Genomic DNA, 11467 nt, shown 5'->3' with positions numbered 1-11467 from the left:
ACCATCTAAACCCTAGTATTTCAAGGCTAAAACCTCGCCTTTTATTCAATCAGATATACCAGTAATTAACTAGTCTAAGAGTACTAATTTTGATTTCGTGAATCCAATCATTGTAACTAAATCATCAATTACTATCAGCCCAATCATTGTAAATAGCAACTTCTAATGTAAATAAATTTGCAAAAAAAAAAAAAAAAAGTTTTCACGAAGCTTGGTCCACAATGCCCAAGGGACATCTTCGGGTGTTAGAATTTGGTGGAGGTCCAAACATTTCTGTTCTAATTAGCGCCGAACCCTACACAAAAGAGATCATTTTTGCTGAATACAGCTAAAGAAATCGACGAGAAGTGTAGGGATGGTTGCAGAAATCACCTGATCCTCATAATTGGTCATCGTATTTCAAGTTTGTCGTTCAGAACTTGGAAGGAAGGACAAGTGAAGAACTGGAAATTCGACAAGATGCCCTTAGGAAGAAAGTTACCCATATACTAGCCTGTGATATTGGTTGGGAGGACCCAGTAAAATGGCCATCTTCGTGGTCCTCACAGATCGGCAAAGATCGGCTCAGATCGGCTCGTTTGATGTGATCACGACAAATCTGTGTCTGGAGGCTTCAGGGGTGTGGACAAAACCTGTCCTACCCTGTGGCCTACCCAGTGGCCTACCCTATGGCCTACCCTATGGCCTACCGGTGGTCAGATTTTTAAGAACATAAAAATAAAATCAGTCAGAGTCGAACGAATACGCTGGTGTACAATTATCTGTCTTTGAAAAGGGTATACTAAGAGGTCGCTAACACGATCTATTTTCAATGTCCGGGGGAACGAAACACTGCAAATATCACAGCACTCAACCATCACGGTAAGTTAAGGGGGAGGAGAGAGGAGGGGCCAATATTGTGTGGTCGGAGAGGATATACAAAATGGCGGCTTTTTGATGCAGGCTGTCCGTCGGTAACATATGGTGGAGTGCTGGTGTAAAAATATAATGAATGGCGTTATATTGGAGAGCATACATATCCAGGTAAGAAAACGCAAACATTACGTGCCACGCCAATTTTTTTTAAGTGCCCTCAAGTGCTGTAGAGTATTGAATTTGCAACGAGCACCACGGGACACGCACGCATCGCCGTCGTAAACATTTCGCAAACTTTACTTGCTTTTCCAAAGAAAGGGCCAGTATTGCACTAATTTGAAAGGAGAGCTGATATGATGATGTTTTCCCAAAAGTTGCGTTTAACCAGCTTCTGTTCCCCGATTTCCTTATTCTATCAGAAGGTTAAGAAATTTTAATCGGAATGTGGCTACCAAAACAGCAGAAGAAAGTCGTTGGTAAGACAGTACTCAGGAAAACGTTGAAAGGTTTCTAGCAATGCTATCCTTTTAAAAATTTGACCACCGGTAGGCCATAGGGTAGGCCATAGGGTAGGCCCTAGGGTAGGCCACAGGGTAGGCCATGGCCTAGGCCAGGTTTTGCCCGCATCCGGCTTCCGTGACATCTTCAGAAGAGTATCGTCACGCGATCGCCGAGCCGACAAAGTACCTGAAAACTGGTGGATATTTTATCATGCCTGGAGTTCTGGGTGAGAGTTTTTATATGGTTGGCCATGAAAAATTTCATTGCTTTCCTGAGTACGAACATGATCGAAAAAACTTCTGCGGAAGAGGGATATCAGATTCTTAATCTGAAGGTATTGTGACAGAGGGTAATTGCGATGCTCAAAGTTTGTTCTTTTTTAGAGGGAAGTTTGACAGGCATACATTAAGCCCATCTGGACGTTAGCTGCATTGATCATTAATGGCTATTCATTGGTAAGCAGAGAAGTAATTGGTGTTAATAAGAACACTTACTAATTTGAGGCACAATGTTTCCACCAATAGTGGTCTCATGAGATATTAACAATCAAATTTTGAGGTTGTTCCAGGGTTCTCTTGTTTGTATCTTGAAGAACCAGATATTTCCTGTTACAATTCCCATTTCATTTTGTTTTATATTGTTCTTGTCCTTGCTCCAATTTTTTTACAGGTTTACCAGTTCAATATAGAAATGCAAGGAAATTTTAGTTATTAAAAATGTGTTGAATGGTATTTTAATTCTTTCATTCCCAAGATCTCATCAGTATTTCTCCTTACTGTCTGCCACACAATTCTTAGGATGTTAGTTTGGAGAATATGGAGTTGGATCAACTTATGATCCCCCAATTGATCTTTTCTGATTAATCCCAATACTTGTCTGCTTGCTAGTATACATCATTGATAATGTTAGGAGAAAGTCTGTTTTGGTCACTCTGACCCATAGGAGTTACACAGCTGATGTGATTATGAAGGGTACTCCACAGGTATCTAGTGTAAAGGGACGTAGTGACAACAATAAAAAGGCCAAAATCACATGTATACCTTTATAGCACAAAGAGATATGACCTAGTGAATTTTTGAAGAATTAAAATTATTGGGACAAGAAATATATGTGATAGAAACCAACAGCCATATATTGATAGCATCATCTATTTACAGGCACTATTCCAAAGAATGTAAGACTGCTGTTCTGAACAATTTCGTAGCACACTTTAATGTAATCAAGAAATGCACAAACAAGTTTGACTGCCTTGTTAATGAAATGCTGTGTATTCAAGATCTTAAACCAACATTGAATGTACAGTCAGATTCTCTTTGTGCTAAACGGTATTCATGTAATTAGCTTGGCATTGTTTTATGCAAATTTGCTTCAAATCACATTTTATCATTAATTATGTAACCTTGATAATGGCGCAAGATGCACTGAAACATCGGCAAATTATTCACCGAATATAAAGAAAGCTGCACCCCTAAAATTGATCCAAGCACCAAGTATAAAGTGGTTAGCAGTGATTATAAGGGCTTTCACACCAGGTATAATGTGGAAATTACCGAGTACCTTGGATAAAGAGCCGAGTATAAGGTGACTGTCACCGATTATAGCAACCAGACCACCAAATATCATAATACAAGCACCGAAAATGATAAGAAAAGCACCACGGATAAGGAAACAAAATATCATAAGACAGTTATGGCGTTCCATAGGTTTCCATCACTTATATTTCTTGTCTCATGTATTTCCAAATTGTTTCTTACATTACAATTATTTGTGCGTAACCTGGAAAAAATACTCTGGCTGGCTTATACACTGTTTAGAATAGTTTGGATTATTACACATTAATTTGGGGGAGAAGTGGGGAATATTTTACTTTTGGTAAATCACGATAAGAAGACCTCCATTGCCCATGCATCCTTGCAGATTTAAAATATTCCCTGACACAAGTTGCCATCATTACCTCTGAACATTATTGGTAATTATAATTAATAATCATTGTTATTGTATTGACAAAAGTTACTGATTTGTGCTAAATATACAGGCCATACATGGGTAGAAATTTGTTGTGGATAACTTTAATGGGTCATTGATGGTCTGATAGCTTTAGACACACCAAAAAACCCCAAATACCTGACCGCCGCCCAGTTAGACCAATGGATAGTGCGCTGGCCTGTTGTGCGGGAGGTCAAGGGTTCAAGCCCGGGCCGGACCAACACTCAAGGTCTTAAAATAATTGAGAAGAATTTGCTACCTTTCTATAACATCGATAAATGGTTAGATATTCTAGTCTTCTCGGATAGGGACGAATAAATGGAGGTCCCGTCTCCCGCAGAGTTGGGGGTAGAAGACGTTACTTTCCCACGCACAAGATTACTGTGTGATGGATGTCCTCCCCTGGGGTGGGATGGGTGGGTTTATACATTAAGTGTAAAGTGCTGTTGATCTGTCACTGTAAATAGCGCTCTATAAGAAATAAATTATTATTATTATTATTCTTATAATTCTGAAGGGGATAATTTCAGACTAATGTAGCATGATTTTCTTCAAGGAGTTCCAAAATAATGTCTTATTAGTTATTAGGTATTAGTCAAGACCCATTTCAGGTGTTTTCAAATATGAGTAGTATTATGTACTGGTTAAATTATGGTTCAATTTTCATTGCTGTTTCAGTGCGCCCAGTAAATTTGTAACTTGTAACTCAGAACAAGAAATTGAGTTATCGATAGTTAAATGCAGGCTGTCCTTGATCACTTCCTTCACTGCACGGTTGATCTACAAAACAAACCCCCTGATCAAAATGTGTACAGCAGCTTCTTTGCTTGTCAATTAGCTGGAACTCAAATGTTCCCAAGGATGTCTTTGGATACATTTTTCCTTGTGTCCCTGGGCATTCTTGGATTTGATGCTTCTGTTTTATGTCTAAATATTCACATCCCTCTGTGTGAACTGTTTCTTAAAACATAGTTACAGTAATGCTCAAATTATTAGGCCTCCAGTCAACATCCCCACTCCAAGCAACCAACAGGCATTTGACTGTTTTCTCAGTGTGTAGGAAGTAAGGAATTTGATGAAGGCCTTCTCAGGGGTGGGGAACCTTGCCTTGGTGGGATGGTGAATTTGAAGTAGAGTTGTCAAGTCTTTCCAGTGGAATGCTTATAATTTTTATTTTGATATAGAGAGAGCTTTAAGGTTAAGAGTTCGCTTTCATAAGCAAACAGCTAGGATAAAAAGGTTTATAAAAGCTGAGCAAGATTTACAAGGTATGTTTAAAAAGTAGTGTACATTTGAGTTGTGTGGTCTTAGGGTTTTATGGCTTAAATACCCAGTAGTCAAATAAATTGCTGGTTAATGACAGAAGTGGCAGAGTGTTTTGAAACACAAGGGTAGAGGGGTGGGTCTTATCTTTAAACCCCCCCCCCCCCCAGGCACATATCTCTAAATATTCCAAATTTCCCTTTGGCATTGTTTGTTGGCACTAGCAAACCTCTTTACAATTTTTACAGTTTCAATTGTGTCCATAATTAATTTGTGACTTGCCTTAATTTTTTCCAGCACAGGCTAAAATCTCTCTAACATTTATTATCAAATGTATTTCTAAATGTTCTCTTATTAAAATCTCTCAGTTTAGCATTTGATTGGGCTCCCTCAGAGAAAATTTCTCAGATACACTGTCTGGTTAAATGGTGAATTGCTCCAGTCAATAAGCTCCTCAAAATAGGCCGGAGCTGTACAAAAAAAGTTCTAAAACATATTATTTCACCAAGCACAATTCTAATACGAGGATTTGTGAAAAGATCACAAGATTGAAAATTGTAACAATTGTTATGCAATGTTAGCGACATGAGGGCGGGGACAGTGCCCCTCGACTGAAGATTGAGAGCTCAAAGAAAGTAAACCTCGATGTATGCAAATAATGGATTTCCAGGTTATTTATCATGTAATAATAATTCTTACGTATACCTAGATCTGAGTATGATTAAAAAAAAGTAAGTTGCAGTCATATCTCTTCGCGCCATAATGGTACAAAAGTGATTTTGGCCTTTTTTATTGTTGTCAGTACATCTCTGTACATTAGATACCTGTGGAGTACCTCGAGTAATCCCATCAACCCTTGCACTCCCACAAGCGACCAAAACAGAATTTGTCCTAACATTATGGATGCAAGTAATGGGAATAATTACAAAAGATCAATTGGGGGATCATAAGTTGATCCAATTCCGTATTCTCCAAACTAACATCAAAAGAATGTATGGCAGACAGTGAGGAGAAATACTTAAGAGATCTTGGGAATGAAAGAATTAAAATACCATTCAACACATTTTTAAACAAGATCATTTCCCTGTGTTCCTAGTATACCGAACTGGAGAACCTGTTACAAAAAAATTAAGAACAAGGACAAGAACAATATAAAACAAACTGAAACGGATTGTCCAGAAGAATATATCTGCTTCTTTTAAGGTTACTTTTCCCCTTCGCGGGTGTCCTTCGGGGAAAAAATTCGTACGCGCGCTAGTTTGAAGAAAACCCTAACAAACTATACATAAAGCTTGATACATGCAATTTACGATAAAGATATAACTTAGACGATTTTTTTTTATTTAGGGAGTATCAGGAGCCGGTAAGGCGTGAAACGACCAAGGGTCTTTCTATTTCAATTTATCGGCTATCGGATCTCGCTGCACGAGCAAAATGGCTGCACAGTCTTATTCACAAGGCATCAATCAACAAAAGGGTGTCAGGCTTTTCCGATATTCTGATTGGTTGTCTGGATATCCGCATCTAAAGTTAGAGTAGCGTACAAAATGTGAGACGCGTTGCGTAAATGGACACCACGAGAAAAAATATTTTTCAAATATCAAAATTTCCTAACACACTTTCGTTCGTCATTATCCCGGGAATGTTTTGGCGAAATTTCACGAAAATCGGTCAAATCTACATATCCCATAAATTCGCTCAAAGGGGATGTATTCCTATCAAAATCAAATGCCAGATTTTAGCTCCTTAAGGTTTGTAAACTACTGGCGCCACACCAAGAGATTTATCTGGCCTGAAACCGCGAACCAATAGGAAGACGGGACCTCCAGGCGTCAACGACAATGCATCAAGATTTTCCCGGGAAAAGTATTGCATATCAGTCACGTTTTTTTATCTCGCTCTGTTGAACGTTGAGTAATGTGCAAAATTGGCAAAGAAAAAACCCGCGGCGAAAAAGGTAAAGCTGAAGAAGCTGCTGAAGAGCAAAACAGCTAATCGACAGACAACTTAAGTAATACCCTTATCGTTGAAATGAGTTCCCTCGGGTAGGTTTATTCATGATTTCTTACGATTCGAGGCGATTGCCTATGTTCTGTATCATGACCGGTGCTACTTATTGAAAGGAAACTTTGTTTTTAACCTTATGTACGACAAATACAGATTTGATGGCGACTTCTTTGTTCGTAATTTGGATGTCAGCGTGGAGAGGAGTTGCAGGACTGGTTTTTTTTTCCTGAAAAAATGATGTCATTTCTCTCCTCTTTGGGCCTGTATTTTCTTTTTCTTTGCCCAGGGACTCCTCTCTAATACTAAAACTTTTGCGGGAGAGGGATACCAGATTCTTTATGTGAAGGTATCGACCTTAGATCCAACAGAGATAGAGGGTTATTCCGATGGCTTAAGTTTGTTCTTTCTTATAGGCAGATTTAACGGGTATACATAGCCCATCTGGATGTTAGCTTTTTTTTTTTTATTTATTTATTTTTTTTATTTCTTTTTTTTTATTTGTTAATGCAGGTTGGTAAAAGTCAGCCAATGGCTGATGTGGGCCTGCCTATCTAAAACATTAAGGTCTAATTACATTAACTAGGATAAATACAGGTGTGAGGTATATAAGAGATTAAGAGTATGTAAAAATTACTATCTCCATTGTAATCTATTATCAGTAACTAAAGGATAAATAGATAAGTTGAATTAAATAAATTGAATAAATTGTTCAGAAATAATAAAAGTCATCATCCTTGTTTGTAATTAGGCATGATTCCTTCGTGAAACTTAATTTATCTGGTAGTGTCTTATCTTCTTTTATGTTGTTCTTAAAACTTGCGATCTGCCATTCTCCAGCTTTACCTCTTTTGCCGCCGGTATTTTCTTTGCCAATTTTGCCCATTACTCCACGTTCAACAGAGCGAGTTAAAAAAACGTGACTGCTATGCGATACTTTTCCCGAGAAAATCTTGATGCATTGTCATCATAGTTAGTAGATGTCATTGCCACCTGGAGGTTCCGTCTTCCCATTGGTTCGCGGTTTCAGGAGGCGAGATAATCTCTTGGTGTGGCGCTAGGTGTTTACAAACCTTTAGGAGCTAAAATCTCGCATTTGATTTTGAGAGGAATACATCCACTTTGAGCGAATTTATAGGATATGTAGATTTGACCGATTTTCGTGAAATTTCGCCAAAACATTCCCGGGATAATAACGAACGAAAGTGTGTCAGGAAATTTTGATATTTGAAATATGTTTCCCGTGGTGTCCATTTCCGCAACGCGTCTCGCAATTTTTACGCTACTCTAACTTTAGATGCGGATATCCAGACAACCAATCAGAATATCGGAAAAGCCTGACAAACTTTTGTTGATTGATGCCTTGTGAATAAGACTGTGCAGCCATTTTGCTCGTGCAGCGAGATCCGATAGCCGAAGGACCCTCAGTCGTTTCCCGCCTTACCGGCTCTTGCTAGTTCCTAAATAAATAAATCGCCCAAATTATATTTTTATCGTAAACTGCATGTATTAAGCTTTTCTTTCATGTGTAGTTTGCTAGGGTTTTCTTCAAACTAGCGTGCGTACAATTTTTTTTCCGAAGGACACCCGCGAAGGTGGGAAATGTATTTTCCGCTGTTATGGTTGGGTTTCAGGTGACGTCACAAGCTTTGCTGAAGTTAGTGTCCGCCATGTTGGTGTCCCTCGGGTGTCAAATTTATGAATAATTAGTCGATTTCTATAGTGAAGCCCTCTCTCTTATCGCCGTATTATTTCGCCAACTAAATGAATATCCAGACAGAAAAAAGCGATAAAAGTATCCGGCATTCATCTTAAGGTATCCCAGTGCTCTCTGAGTATGCCGAAAGCTTAGAGAGTTGGAAGGAAAGATGTTTGCAAAAGATCTCGGTCATTGGGGTTGACCCTGCAAGCATACCAGCCGAGAAGTTCAGTCCAAAATGCTTGCCTCCTGTGGAAGCGTCGGACTTGCTGAGTTACCTCGTTCTTGAGACCAGCTTCTACACCAAGAAGCAGTTCAAGGCGTTCAAGAGTCTAGAGGCGTTTAATCAAATGGTGTCGGGATTTGTAACCTCAGTTGTAGGCAAAGTAATCGCCGGCAAGTATGCCGTGAGAGCACGAGTTTGGCATTCACAGCATATGAGTGATCCTTTAGTGAACATTTGGGTCATTTCCGAAAACGATGGGACTATTTTGTCAGCCCATTGCTTGGGATGCAAAGCTGGACTGGCTGAGTCATGCTCACATATCGCAAGTGTTTTATTTATGTTTGAGGCAACTACTAGAATTCATGGCAAGCTCGCTGGGTGTCACGAAAACTCAGACACCGAAAACTCAGGTCCCTCGAAGTGTTCTCCAAGCTTTCGAAGTGCTCCATAACTCGATAGTGCATAGCATAAAGCATGAAACAATTTTTTTTATGATATAACCGGTGGAACAATGCAACAAATCCGACGCGAAAGACGGACAACAATATCAAGAGTGATTCTTTAGTGAAGCGAATCGTGACGGCGCTGATGCCGAGTCTTCTTTCGCGTTGTTTTTCTCTTTCTGCCTCATTTAAGAACTCTAGCCCAAGGGTCGCAAAATTGTCTTCGTTTTGGGACTGGTGGGCCGAGTCTCTGTTTGTATCCATTATTATCGCGAAATATTTAAGAATTTTAACAGAGCGACAACAAGGATCTGTGCGACGAAGTACAAAAAGGTAAACAAACGTCCCTTTCGGCTCGTCAAAATCACGCCACATTTTAATACTTTGATGTTGGAGCGGGCGCATTTGATCCCGTTAACTGTGAATGAAAAGTTCAAAATTAACGGGAAAAATGGAGGTAAATCTAAGCTAAATGAAGTCTTGTGTCACTCTAAAATGTTTTAATACTCAACCATCGGACGATTTTGCGAAACGTGCAACTTGCGGCCTTGCTTTTGCTGCTTCAGTTGGATTAAGACCCAAAAGGTCAAAATACACGCGGGATTACCAGGAGTGATCATGAGTCGAGTTTATCTCTTGAATTTTCGAGGAGTCTGAGTTTTCGGGGTCTGAGGTCTGAGTTTTCGGGGTGTGAGTTTTCGTGACACCCCAAGCTTACCTGCACTCAGGTAAAATACTCATGGATTTTGCCGACATAGGTCAATGAAGTGCCGTATGCGAGGGCTAAAGACATCGATTTCTCATCGGCTAAGAAGCTCAAAGAAAAGCTCGACCAAAAAATCGAGGATCTACAACAGCCGCAAGCCTCGAACCATACAACAACTTCTAGTTCCTCCTGTTCTTCCCCTTGATTTGTGATGATCTGAGGTATAGCGCATTAGATCATATATATAATGAATTTTGCGCTATAGAGATAATAAAATTATTAAATTATTATACGAAAAAATCCTTAGTCTTTATGCTTTCCACTTTTGCTCGAACAGCCAACAATAATGCATAAAACCATCCCTTCTTTCTCACATGAACTCTTCGTTAGATACGGTTTGTTTACGCTCGAGGGACACCAAGATGGCGGATATTAACCGTTGCTAAGGTATTGGTCACGTGGGTGAAACCCAAGGATTCCAAGTAATTAGTTGCAGTTGTTTTCGTTTCTCACCTGCCGCACCCACTATTGTGCATTCTGTTTTACATGTATCTCCTGATTGGCCAGCTATTAATACTTATACTCTTCGCTGTCTCTTGAGTCCCATTCACGCTTGCGGTTCCATACACTTTATTCATCTTTCTGGTTTACGCCCCCGCTCCCCCCCCCCCCCCCACCTCCCTTTTACCACAGTTTTCGTCATTGCCTTTATCTTTCAGGCCGTAGAGACACTTCTGGCGACTTCTTCCGCTGTTTCAAATGCGGCAAATTTGGACACTGAGCTAAGGACTGTCGATCCTTTTCCCGGCCGGGAAGTTACCAGCCCCCTAGCCACAATTCATTCCCTGCAATCTCCTACAAGCCAACCTCAGGACAACCAATTCAGCCAAAGCATTGAAGATGTCTTGGCGCTGGTAGATCAAATTGCTCAGAATCACGAACTTGAAAGCGGACATTCATTAAGTGTTAAGGGTAATTTGAAAAATAGTTTAGCGTTCTGGAGATCTATAGGTGCTCCGGATTTTATTTTGTCTATTATTGAAAACGGCTACAGGCTGCCGTTCGTCACTTTTCCGTTGGCCATAAGGCTTAAGAATAATAAGTCAGCTCGACTTCATCCTGATTTCGTGGACCAAGCTGTTCTTGAGCTTCTCAATTCTGATCGGGTGCGTATGGTTCATGAGCAGTCTTTTGTTGTAAATCCTTTGTCAGTTTCTAGACAGCCAGGCGGTAAGAAGAGATTAATTCTCGATTTGCGCCACGTCAATAAGTCCTTAATTAAGCAAAGTTCGAGGACTGGAAAATTGCTATGTCTTATTTTGCGAAAGACGCGTACATGTTTTCCTTCGATTTAAAAAGCGGTTACCATCATATCGACATTGCACAAGAGCACCAAACTTTTCTGGGGTTTTCATGGCGGGCGCCTAATTCCATCAATTAAGTATTTTATGTTTTTACTGTGCTCCCGTTCGGTCTTTCCTCTGCCCCTTATGTTTTCACAAAGGTTTTGAAGTCTTTAGAAAAGTATTGGAGAATACAGGGTCTTTGTATAGCTATCTTCTTGGACGACGGTTGGGCGATTGTTCAGGATAGCGAAAGTTGTCGCATTAAGGCCCTGGCCGTAAGGGCGGATTTGTGTAATGCGGGTTTTGTTGTCGATGAAGACAAATCGGTAGGGGAACCCACCCAGGTATTGGACTGGCTGGGTATAACCTGGAATTCTGCACTAGGTACTTTAAAAATTGTAGAAAGAAGAATTGTTAAGATCGTCAATACAATTGATC

At 39.9% G+C, this 11467-nt stretch overlaps 1 pseudogene across 1 annotated transcript; it reads left to right on the top strand.

Moving 5' to 3' along the window:
- LOC111339789 (nicotinamide N-methyltransferase-like) lies at nt 1-10806 on the top strand (annotated as a pseudogene). Its single transcript, XR_016001775.1, has 4 exons — nt 1-621; nt 1470-1582; nt 1740-1811; nt 10403-10806. The product of XR_016001775.1 is annotated as a nicotinamide N-methyltransferase-like (transcript).
- Nucleotides 10807-11467: the final 661 nt, after the last annotated feature.

Source organism: Stylophora pistillata, chromosome 5 (assembly GCF_964205215.1).
Source record: "Stylophora pistillata chromosome 5, jaStyPist1.2, whole genome shotgun sequence".
Taxonomy (NCBI): domain Eukaryota; kingdom Metazoa; phylum Cnidaria; class Anthozoa; order Scleractinia; family Pocilloporidae; genus Stylophora; species Stylophora pistillata.
The sequence above is the reverse complement of the archived record's forward strand: the minus strand, read 5'-3'. Positions and strand labels throughout refer to the sequence as shown.